The sequence below is a fragment of the Alligator mississippiensis genome, chromosome 3, assembly GCF_030867095.1.
Source record: "Alligator mississippiensis isolate rAllMis1 chromosome 3, rAllMis1, whole genome shotgun sequence".
In the NCBI taxonomy this organism is placed as follows: Eukaryota; Metazoa; Chordata; order Crocodylia; family Alligatoridae; genus Alligator; species Alligator mississippiensis.
In genome coordinates this window covers 297236499-297249457 of record NC_081826.1, presented here as the reverse complement: position 1 = coordinate 297249457, position 12959 = coordinate 297236499, and the positions used below count along the sequence as shown (strand labels likewise).

Sequence of the window (12959 nt, the reverse complement as noted above, 5' to 3'; positions counted from 1 at the left end):
ACAACATTGGTTTGACCATCAGCCAAACCAGCCCTCAGAGACCACAGAGGTATGAAGATATGAAGCCGATAGCTCCCAACACCTTCCTTCCTTCACTAGCATTGTGCAGAGCACTTCATTGAATGCATTATTAATTGTATTACTGTAGCACCCAGTCATGGGCCATAACCGCACAGTGCTAGGGACTGAACAGACACAGAACAAGACAATGGTTACTCTAGCAAAAAGCTTACAATCCAAGTGCGATGAGCATATAGACATTTTTTTTTCCAGTTGTCTCCTAAAAACAGATACTTATACCAGTTTAAAAGTTTAAAGTGTGAGTAACTGGAGTCCACGTTCCAGCTGCAGTTAATTTTGTTCCTTGGTTATAGAGCAAACATAAGCAGAGCAGATGGGAATATGTTTCTGGAGAAAGACTCCTAAGGCTAATTTTGCAAAAAACAGAATTTTTCACAGAAAATCAGGGTAAAAAGGTGGGGGTGGGGAGTTTGGTTTGTTTGCAAATTAAAAATTGGGGAGGGGGGGCAGGTGCAGGAATTACTTTCATATGCAGGGTAGGAGGAAAAAACAGTTTTGAAATGTTCAGTGAAACAAAGACTGGTCTTTTGATTTTTCAGAATTAAAGCAAGAAAAAAAAGTTACAAACACTCAGCCAAAGTGGCATGGAGTCATAAAATATTGCAGTGGTGCCAAAGTTGTTCAAGGAAGTTGCAGAGGGAAAAGAAAGTGCCCAGTGCTCTTTAGCCACTTGTATCTAAAGTACTGCCAAACTTTTTGGGTTGACCTTTATTTTAGCATCCCGAAGGGGCACGGTCCCATGAGAGTTCTTGTAGGTTTGGTTTTCAGCCTGGTCTGGTGAAGCCCGGCAATCAGTTTGGTTGTAGATGACCACCATTTCTCATTCCAATGCTGACGAAAGACATGAGAAACATGAAGACAGCACTTCTAAACTTCCTAAAAGGCTTACTAGAAGTCTAGGACCCCAAAGTGTCATAGATGTTAGGGCTGGAAAGGACCTCAAAGATCATCAAGTCCAACCCCCTGCCCAAGATTTTACCTTGAAGTATTATTCATCCCAGATGCTGGAAGACCAAGCATCGGGCCCTAAATATTTGAAGCTCATCTTAAAAAAATATGATGAGTGTTACATACTTCCTTTATTTTAGTTTAATAAATAAAGGCCAGGTACAGACATTACACTTTTACCAGTATAAAAGTGGTTGGAAACTGGTCTATACCTAAAACAGAACAGAAGTTCGGCACATAACACCTGTCTATACCAAGACAGTCACCTTGCTGGGGTCTCCTGACCCCCAGTTATCTTTCCTGCTTGGTGCAGGGGGCTGCACCCGGCGATCTTCTGAGGTCCCTTCTGGCCTTACGATCTATGAATAGAACAGAAATTCAGCACATAAAACCTGTCTGTACCTATAACAGAACAGAAGTTCAGCACACATAGATTAGTTTAAAAATGGCAGAACCTGATTTAAGATTTGCTCCCCTGCCCCATCAAAGAGTGAAGGTGTGGTCTGTTCACTACTGACCTAAAACTACACCGCTTATAGAAAGCCATGCAACTTTGATCCATTCCACCTCGAGCTTTTTGAATGTCGTTACCTATCTAAAGACTCTTTTCTTTTGCTGCATGGTTGAGGATGCACTTGAGTTTCTTCGTGAGTAGGACAGATGGAAACTTTTTAAAAGAATAATAATAAAAAGATTCCCATGACTCCATGAGCTGGGGATTTCTTTATTACCAAATATCAAAAGACAAAGTAGGAAATGGAAACACTTGACAGGGGTGAGAACTCAGGAGCATTGGCAGAGCTAATGGATTTCCTAGCACTGGAGGCAGGAGGGGCGGCAAGTAAAACCATGGGACAAAATGGGTTTAGTCTGGGAGTAGAGTTATAAGGCGTATTGTGGGTCAGTTTTAAGGAGTAGGGACAAATCTGATTTGAAAATAGGTACTCATCTGAAATCCACTGAAAGCAATGGTAAAGACTCCTATTTATGTCAACAGGCTTTCAGACAGGCTCAGTGCTGCCCGTCTGAGCTCAGGCATTTCAACAGGGCTTCGACGAAGGGATGAAAAACCTGAAAATAGCCAGGAGCAGACCCTCCTTGAAGGAGACAGGCCGAGCAATCACCAGCACGAGACTATCGGAGAAGTGCGCTGTAGTAAACACGGCTGGTAACGTAACAGCCGAGCCGTACGTGCGAGGCACTTGCACTACAACCTTCCCGTTGCTTCTTAGCCTCTCGCTTTCTCGAGCCATAAATCCCCCTCGCAATGCTTATTTATTTATTTTAAAGGCAAAGAAAAGCATGTTTTAGAATATCGGTGGCTCGAGGACGCTGGCTGAGAAGGTAATGATTTATAATACATTATAGGAGTGGGCATGATAAAAGTCTGCAAAAAGATTCTATTGCTCTACAGCCTCTGGTCTCTGCATAACTTAAACAACAAGGTGCCTCCTGCAAACAGAGAGATTTTAACCCGCAGCTATTACCAGCATTTGAGATAACATATTGTTTAATCCTTCTAACTTCAACATGAATCATTCAAAGGAAAGGTGGGGGGCGGTGGGGGGAGAACGGAGTCTTGCAAGAACGACTCTGAGCGTGAGCTGCAGGATCTGGAGATAAGGAAGAAAGAGCCATCTGTGATGGGAAGGTAGGATAGGATGTGACAACTCTGTGAGGTCTGTGCGCAGAGCTACCTGGCTGGGAGATTGGCAGGGCTGAATGAGCTGTGCTGCAGCCCTTAGCGGGGTTTTACGAATTGGGCTATTGAGATCCTCGATAACGATGCCTCTTTTGGAGATAGATAGATTACACACACACACACACACACACACACACACACACACACACACACACACCCCCATATATATATCTAATATATCTATACGTCTATATATAAAATCTATGTATCTCCAAAAGAGGCATCGTTATCGAGGATCTCAATAGCCTGATTTGGAAAACCCCGCTAATATGTATATATATTTTTTTCCTTTTGCAATGGCTGCTGCAAATATGGTTGCATCAGCTTCTGATACACTTCTGAGCAAGCACCACCCTTTTCTCCATGAGAGGTCAGATCCCATTTCCCTGGTAAATCTCTCTATTGCCAAACTGAGTGGCAATAAAACCAGATCTCTGCTCCATTGCCTCAAGTAGGCAGCTACAAGTTTAAGACCTGCTCATTTGCTTTCATTACGGTGAGAAATAGGGGATGAGAGTCAGGTATGCCATTAGGTAAGCCTTCTCACTTTAAAAAAAGAAGCCCTTTACCCTGAATGCACTAGAAACAATGATCTCTTTACATTAAAATCTCTGTCTGCAACACCAGTAAACGCTATGGCCAAGAAGCTCCGTCTCTGTGCTACCTCTCAGGTCCACATCCTGAACCCGATCTCCAGGCTCTTTCCACTGGAACAGACAAAAAGCTGCAACTCAAATCTAGCTGTTGCATTTCCAGCATCAAGGAAGTGTCACAGTCCATGTAGCTCACCTTTGAGTTGTCATGTGGCTTAGTCCCTTAGACTGTAAACTCCATTGCTTTCTCTGCTCTTTACTACATAGAGGAGCCGATGACAGGTATCTGTACACCTGAGTCACCTGGTTCACACACACGCACCTTGATTCTCTTTTGATCTTAAATGACCCCTTCTGCTCACAACAGACACTACAGTCTTTCAGCACAACCACTTTATTTTTGTCATGGGAGAAAAGTTAGACAAGGAATCAGGTAAGCAATGGGAAATCAGAGGATCTCAAACACATGGAAACCCCCCCCCCCCACCACAATTAAGGCCTCATCTGAATCCATTGAGATCAATGGAGGGTTTCTCATTGCCTTCATTGGGCTATGGATCAGTTCCTTTGCTCCTAGGTCAATAGGTCATATTTTTAAATGGGGGTACAGGAAAAAAAATACAGAGCCTATTTGGATTCTGGCTAGGAATTAATTTCCATTGGAAATTAGATGAGCTATTTGAGCAGTGAGGCTCTGGGAAAGCCTGCTGTTTTATAGGGTGTAGTGGGGGTGAAATGTTAGAGAGCCCACTGCATTTATAAGGGATATTTCAATGATAGTTGGGGACTGGACATTATAACCTGGCAAGTCTCACCTCCTTCTATGTTTCTAAGGTTTGCAGTGGAGGGGTCACCAGTCTGAGGCAGGGAGGTTTTGTTTAATGGTTTGACTAAAGCAAAGGGAAACAGTAACTTTTCTATTCAAAACCTGCTTCTACCTTTTTCTTGAAGAGCATCTAGATCAGCACCTGTTTTGCCCTGAATCCAGATGATTTTGTTCAGTCGTCCCATTAACTGGGAATTCCTCAGTTGGAAACACCTGCCATGAAGAGGCTCCAGTGCTTTGTTGCATTTCTACCTTAGGAAAGTACAGGCAAAGCACAGCAGCTGCAATTCTGTTTGTGTAAGTCCCAGCTCTCAGAGTAATGGGTTGATGCCAGCTTTTATTTAAAAAAAAGAAATCAGAGGAAAAAAACAAAACAACCCCCTTCACATCTCAGCCCTTTTAGCTGCTGAAAAGAGCCTTCAAAGCACAACCCTGAGAGGTTCCAACACCAGAATGTAATAAAAAAACCCCCAAAAACACACAGCATTTAATATGTTTGAATTCCTGATTTTTTTTTAAAGCCTCTCTCATGAGTTTTGAATGCTTGGACGTGGTTACGCCATAACGTTAACAGGATGAGATGGCTTGAATAAAATATTAACAAACCCGCCTTTCTCCTAAACTTAAATCTAAAGCTCTGAGGTTTGGGAAGAAAAAAACCCCACAAGGTTATATAAGAAGTGGGTGATATTATTACAATCATCATTATCACAGGCACCACTTCTTTTCCTTTATATAAAAAGAAAAAGGGGTATTTTGGAGGGAAAAAAAATTAAAATTGGATCATGCAGAATACAAAACTATTCTATCTTCACACCTTGTTGGGACCCCTGCAGTCTTTCCTGCCCAAAGCAGGGGGGCTGGACCCAGTGGTCTCACGAGGTCCCTTCCAGCCCTAAACTTTTGTGAATCATCTTCATCCTCAGCATCATGCTTTTCTATAGATATGTTCTTATATAGCTATCAAGGCACTTTAGAAAGCAAGCAAGTATCCATATCCTGATGTTATAGGTGGCGAAATAAAGGCATAGAGGATTAAAGTGACTTGACAAAGGCCACGCTGATGATCAGTAGCAGAATAAGAAATAAAACCCAGGTCTCCTGAATCTTGGCCTCACACTCTATTTACTAGGCAGTTGTCCCTTGTGAGGGGCAATCACACCCAGTCTATATGAAGGCAGCTCAATTGGAGACCTAAAGCATTTTCCAGGAGTCCCCTTTAATGAGGACAGAACGGGGATGTTCTCCGACAGTGTTTCAAACCTCTATTGTCTGGCTCTATTTTCAATGCCAGATATTAAAAAAAAAAACAGGCTGCCAACTCCACCGGTATCAGTCACAAATGCTTACAAGGATTACAGCATGGTAATGAGCTTTTGTACTAATGGTACATCTTTTAATAACTGCTATCTGCACTTCCAGTTGTAAGTGATAAGTGAAGCTATATTGTTAATGACAAAATGCCTCACCTTTCCCCTCCCCCTACCCCGACACTTCATCTCGCTCAGGGTTCCTCCGCCGAATGTTTGAGAAGAATTAAAGTTAATTCCCAAGCTGTTGCCTGGCACCTGATACTATTGCACACGGCTGACGCCTTCCCAACCGCATCACGTGATTGAGATTTTGTCACGCTGTTTCCCTTAAGCTGTGCCAGTGGCCAATCAAAACAGGGATGTGGGGAGTGATTTTTCATGGCTCTAGTAGACAACTAGGAGTCAAACCCTTCCCAGTTTCCCAATCCTACAGCCACCCTCTGTGGGAGGCGTACAAGGACATGCAACTCAATTGCTAGGGTGCCACCAGGGGCTGAACAAGAAATAGGTTTTACTTGCACCCTTGCAAAAAGGGTATTTTTCTTCCATCTCAGTTCCCATCTGTAAAATGGGCACAATAGTATTGGTAATGTGTCAACTGCTCAGCTATGGGGATAGCATCTTTACTGCACATGGTTTCCTGCACAACCATGTGAGAGGGCAGACAACCCCATACTGATTACTGCAGTAGAGTTCAAGGATTTAAAGTGTGTCCATAGCAGTTACTATGTAGGGAACCTCAAGGAGAAATGGTACCTTTAGGGTGTGAACGTAGGAACAATTTCCTGGGTGGGGGAAGAGTGAAATAGGCCTTGCCATGTGTTAGCCACTCAGTAGGTTCTTCTTGTGCATCTTCTCTTACCCCAGGTTTACTGCTCAGCAAGAGAGCACTAATCCTCCATGAAGTAAGCTCCACAGAGCACCTGGGCACTTATTGTGGAGTAAAGCCCCAGCCCTTTTGGCCCAATAGTAAAGTGTTCACATGCACCTTAAGCAACAGCCACAGCATTGCATGGGTCTCTACAAGGCCAATAGGGGAGGTCAAGGCCACATTAAAAGCTTGTGCCTCTACCTCAAGGACTTTTCTGGGATAAAGCCATGGGTCCAAGGCACCCCATGCACCTCAGCCATTCATGGGCAGGAGTGCTTTGTTTGAGGAGCTGGAAAGCTGATTCCTTCAGTTTACACCATGGCTTGGTCTTCTCTTGAGCCCATCTTGGCTCACTGGATACTAGGCTGGAAAAGCCAAGGTTCAAGACAGCGTCAATTTGTATTAATCAAAGCAGATTTAAAAATGTTCAACTATCACAAGCTCACAGGAGCTGAAGCTCACTTCATCAGATGCTGCAAAAGGACATGCAAAAAGTCCTAAAGTAAGATTAAGAGATAATGTAATGCCCTCACAGGGGTTCATCCACCTGGATCTGGGCTTCTTTCACTTCTTTAGGTGTCCCTTTATCTCTAGTTGATCAGGTTTCGCATTGCAAGTGTTTTCTCCCTAAAGCTCACCCATTAGTGCATCTGGATTACCAGCAATGGGTTCAAAGCAATCCTAAACTTTCTTCAATGTTATTAACTACCTTATTCCCCTCAATAGAGGGCTCTTAGCTATACTTCTACTGCAGCTTTCTCCTTAGCTGGCTCTTTTTCCTCCCAGACTATCTTCCTGGGGACTTAGATTTACTTGACCTAAGACATCTTGCTACCCCTTCCCTAGCTGTTTTCCTGTTCTTTATCTCAGTGTTCCCTCCTTAAACCTGCCATCCTTAAGGGCTCTCTGCTAACTATACTCATCCAACCCCCCCCCCCCCCCCCCCCCCCCCCCCCCCCATCTCACATACTTTCACCCTTAATCCCAAAGCCACCACTTCACTCTTGTATTTATACCCTTCACCTGGGGATGGGCACTCAGACCTAGTACAGGTGAGGCTCATCTGCTTTGCCCTTAAAAAAGCAGCTCGTCCTATGACAAATGCTTATAATACAATATACTGAGAAGCTGTCTAGGTCATATGTAGGTGTGTAGCTAGGGACTGAGGAGACCCATTTATGCACCATAGGCATATAAAAGCTGCTTTCATCCAATCTCTCACAAATGGAGCAAGGAAGAGCTAGGACTCTGCCTTTACCCACATTGGCTGGTAGATCCAACCATATGCATGGCTAGGCAGAAACTGCATCCCAGAGGCAGGTCAAGCCATGCCCAGATGTTATATTAACCTTCAGGTGAAAGAAGGAAATTATATTACCACCAGGGAGCTGTTTTACAGCTCTGATCTATCCAAGGTCCTTGCTCAGCCTTTGTAAGCACAGCACCACACCATCTTTAATGACTTCTTATTTTGAAATGCACTATATTTTGTATAGTAAATACTGTGATTTGTTGTGGCAGCAAAGGAAATTGCACAATTTTCTACATAAAGAAGTATTAGCATAGGATCATAGCTGCTAGAAACAGTAAGGACCTGGCACGATGCAGGCTTTCCCAATCAGCATGGGGGCATTGTGCTACTTATGTAGTGTGTTTTTGTTCCACCTATGGGCCAAAACTGATTCCCTGGAAGAAAAAAAAATATATAAAAAGTGTACCATGAGAAAAAATCAACAGATCTGTTTTCTTTGGAAAATGCTGTTTCATCAAATCATAGAAATAGTAGAGAAGTGGGGCTGGCAGGGACTTCCATGGGCTATCTAGCCTAACCCCCTGCCTGAGGCAGGATCATCCCTATCCAAGCCATCCTGTACAAATCCATAATGTAACCTCTTAGTAAAACTACTGTTAACTCTGACATAATACATAACATCTAAACCTGCTACAGGAAAAGCAGAGGGAGCACAGCAGCCAATGTCCTGCTTCTGCAAAAGGCCATGATGATATGCTCAAGAGATCCCGGGGAGAAAGACATGCTGCCCACTACAGAGGAAGGCAAAACCCAAAATGTTTTGTGGGAATGTGCTGATTTCAGTGGTATTTTTGATGGAGTGGGTTCCTAGGGATTCGGGTGCCGGTGGTGGTTGCTGCTTTCCTATTTCCAAGTCCATTTTAACGCTGTTCATACCTTTAATAAGTGACAAATCTCTGCCCTGACATAGCAAGCGTCACGGGCTCCTAGCTGGAAAACAATTGTCATCCAGAGTCCCCTGATTTGAGTTGTAAAAGCAGCAGGGAAACATCCCTCCATGCCAAAAAGCAACAGCATTGCACTCAGCCAGCCACTGAGGACAATCCTAGGAGAATACCTGAATCCGTCTCTCCTCGAAGGATGATCTTTGTGAGAGCACTCGGGTATATTCTCTTTAGTACCCCTGGCCGTGGATGCTGAGTGACCAAGTCATGCGAGGGAAATGAAGAGGCAGTCACCATGATATAAATGATGTGAACCAGGAAAAGGGGGTCAAAATGATCAGACTTGGAACGATATTGCCTAAAAAATGGTGAGCATGGCATCTGCCAACCTGGCAGTGTTTGTGCAGGGATCTAAACTGTGGAAACTGGTGCTCATGAAGTAAGTAGTTACTAATTACTTCTCCCACCCCAGCATGATAAACCAATAAAAAATAGGAGCCCAGCGCTGTAAGCTGATCCTCATATACCTAGCCATTTTGAGCATCTGTTGCAAGGGTGGGCAATTATTTTGGGTGGAGGGCCACTTACCGAGTTTTGGCAAGTTTTCAAGGGCTACATTTCCCTCTCCAGCGCAGGGAAGCAGGAACAGCCCCACGGTCCCAGGCCAGAAGCGTATGCTAGGCAGGGGGTTCTGGTTGCATGGTCAGAGCTGAGCAGGCCTTGCTGCTGGGTCTTGCTGCCGGCTTCCCCTTGGTCCTACTGCCCTTGGTTCCTGTCATCTGTGACAGGCAGCCAGAAGCAAATAAATGTTAATTTTCTAATTTTTTTAAGGGGCTCTTTGGGCTGGATAGAATGACCTGGTGGGCCGGATCCGGCCCCCAGGCCATATTTTACCCACCCCTGATCTATCGTGCTCAGTGTTTTTTGTTTTGTTTTTGTTATTTTTTTACTTGGGTAAACCTTTTGTTACAATTAATGAGGCTCTTGCCAAAGGACATCAACACATTTTGTTAGGGCATGGTCTTTCCTCTTTCAGGTAATTCTTGAAAGAATTATTGAAGCCAATGGGGTGGCTCCCCAAATCCAAGGATAATGGTCCTTTACCTGTGCTAGCAGCTAGACTCTACAGATATCTAGCACAGGGGGAAAGATGGAGTGAACAATTTCTGAAACTGCGGCTGAAAATCAGCACAGCCAGTGATAAAATTGTAAGCTTTCCGAAGTATGGGGAAAAAAAAACAAACGTTGTCACCATTTGTCTTCAGGGCTAGATTAGAATTGCCAGAGTTAAAATAGACATTGAACACCCTCCATCTTTTGGGGTTAAGGGGGTAGTTTATTCTATAAGTAGTGAGTGTAAGGTGCCCCCCACCCCCAACCGCCCTCCCATGCTCCTCTGAAACAGCTAGGTCTGGTTGCTATTGGAGATGGGTTTCTAGACTTAATAGACCATTGGGTTAGTAAGCACTTTGTTTGCTCATGCAAACGCTCCCAAGGAGGTCAATGCAATCAAGGCCCATGCAATCTAATCCATGCTCCGTAGGTGAATGGTGGCATGCTATTTACTGACTGAAGCATGTGCGACTGCGGATAGGTCTGGCTCGCTCTCCTCTGGAACGAATGCACGGAGCATCGTACAGAGTGGGAGCAGAATTTGGTCCATATGTGTTTATTTCACTGTGGGTTCATTTGTGTCTCACATATCTCATGGGAATCAATGCATGTTTTCCTTCCCAATGTGTGATACTCATTTGAATCTCATCTCCCGGTGCACTGCATATTGCTTTTATCTCCCTGTGTTTGTATGTTTGTTTAATTTAAAAATTAAAATTAAAAAAAAAAAAAAAACCCAGCAGAAACCACACATTCTGCAGTCTTTGCTTAAGGTGAAATTCTCACTGAGTTCTTGGAAAGTTAAAGTAAATTAATGGGAGATTTATGCAAATAAAGGAAGCATGTAGCTACTGCAGGTCTGAATTTTTGCATGGGGTAGCTGGCAGCGAGCCAATTGCTGCCCCAGGAGTCTCTGTTTTGGTGAAGGTTAAAGCAGTCAGGGATCCTATTCTAATTTGTAGCATCTGGCTATGGCTCTTATCAGTCTAGTGGGGATAAGTAAACCTTATATACTACTTTGTCTCACCCTAGTATCTGGGCGCTTTCCATGTGAAAACACCTGCAGTGGTTAAGTCCTTAAGGGACTTCATGGATTCCTCTTCTTCATTGCCTGCCCCATGGATGCAGGCAATGGGACATAAGGGTTAGTTATTGAAGTCCTAGCACTTCTGGGGGACTTCCCATACAGCTGAGGGCTTTCTCACTGAAGATGATTGCTATCTCCGGACCAGGGTACAGAATCTGCCCCTTTGATTTCTACCTATGATGGAGTCACTGAGGATACAATTTCTCCTTCCACATAAGTCTAGCACCAAGCCTATGTAAATTATATGTATGTGACCATGAGCCTTTCATTGGCTTTATGCAAAGGCATGAATTTTGCCATAATGGGATATTCATTGGCCACAGAATCTAACCCTGGAAGTGTTGATCACAAACATGTCAATCCTGCAAGCAGTTACACAAGCAGATAACTTTTTTTCTCGATGCATATCCTCATTTATTTCAATGGGACTATTGACATGTGGATAAAAAAATGACTCAGTTGTCAGCTGGCTCACACCCTGCCAATGAATTCCACTGCACGAACTGGGCAGAAAAATGCTGCTCTTGGACCAACATCATGTGTATAATATGCTTTTCATTGCAGACGCAGGACGGTGGGTGATGCGGATGGAAAATCTTTATATGCCCTTGCAGGAAGGGCAAAATACAGCTATTGAAAGTCTATAGCCACCTTTACTGGCTATTGGGGTATAATGTACAGTGCATCCTGGATAACGCCAAAAAAGTCTACAACTTGATGATGCCAAACTGTCCTTTGCAAAATATGTCTAATTTCCAAAGTAGGTATAGATGAAGGTTAACCCTCACAGCCAATGATCACAAAGACAAATGAACAGCAGTAAAGAGCTCCACAGAGCTTTTGGACCCATAACATTGGGACCTCACGGTGCATCTTCCAGCTCAAATGAGCTACCCTTAGGGCTTGTATCTGGTGGTTCCTCTCTGCTCTTAAGACTTATGCTGAAATGTTAGTCCTGTACATATGCTGTCAACCCTGAAGTGGGGCAGTCAGGATGCTGCTGTCAAGCTCTCCAGAGACAGAGATCTCGGGAGCAGCGGCAGGAGTATGCAGACAGGGAACAGGGTAGCAGGACTTTTTGTGTTCAGTCTTGAGATTCAGGTAAAGCCAACACAGACATCATTAAACCCTCTTGGCTATTTCATTATAACCTCTTCGTGTCAGGGACTGCCCTGTGCTATGTGTTTGCAGAACACCGAGAACAAAGTGGTTGGTTTTTATTGGAGTCGTGATAAGGAGCTCTGGGACGGTAGGGAAGATGTTAGCCAACACTGTTGCTTTGTGGAGTGACGGTTGGGGATGTTGAAGAAAACTAGCCCCCTGAATTCCCTAACTTGTGTGTGTCTCAAAGCATAATTATAGAGCTGGATTACTTAAGGATAACTTAAAATGGATTACTTAAGGATACTTACTCTTTGGATTGCAACTGCTTTTAACTCATAGAGTTTGGAGCACTCAACTTGCTATTCATGGCCTCCTCACATGGGGTGACCCAAGTTAATGCGAGTGCATGACCGGTACAGGATCTTACTAAAGAAAGAGTCTATACTGTGTGTGTCCACACATGCATTCCCCATCTGGAAAATGGAGATATAGCATTTGCCTATCTCACAAGTCTGCTCTGAGGATAAAAATTCATTGCTGATTCTGAGATGCTTTGATACAAGGGTGACAAGGGACAGTTAAGTGCCAAGGTAGGTATAGATGAAGGTTAACCCTGGTGGGATTTCAAGCAATAATCTAATCAATCAGGCTATAGGGAAATGAAAATGCAAATGAGCTGCAGAGATAAAAATGTTCAGGAAGAAAGCAAGATTTCTCTAGTATTTACCTGTATTGCATTGACTTCAAGTAGCCCTTAAGTGGAACTGACGGTATTACAAACACAATAAGCACTTCTAGACAAACTGGAATAACAATCACTTCAGGAGCCTGGAAGCATTCACAATTCTGCTGTTGTCAACTCTTTCAGTGGCTTTAATTTTCAATGGTAAGCACAACTCCTATACAGCGTTGTCAAAACCGCAATGAAGTTATGTCATTGAATATTAAAGCACCGGCCCGCAGAATGCCAAACACACAGATCTGAATTTCATGCTCTGTACTAAACATCAAGACAAATATGTCTAATTTCATAAAAACCTCACCAGCCACTGAAAAGCTGACAATCAGGCCCAGGGTTATCATTTCTCCCCCTGCAAACAGGAGTTTAGATTGTAATAAACCCAA

At 43.6% G+C, this 12959-nt stretch overlaps 1 long non-coding RNA gene across 1 annotated transcript; it reads right to left on the bottom strand.

Annotated features, from left to right (window-relative positions):
* Positions 1–219: 219 nt before the first annotated feature.
* LOC132249167 (uncharacterized) lies at positions 220–3745 on the bottom strand. The gene is made up of 3 exons (XR_009460575.1): positions 3521–3745; positions 1296–1388; positions 220–912 (listed from the first exon to the last, which is right to left on the bottom strand). It is a non-coding gene; the product is annotated as an uncharacterized LOC132249167 (long non-coding RNA).
* Between the last annotated feature and the right edge of the window lie 9214 nt (positions 3746–12959).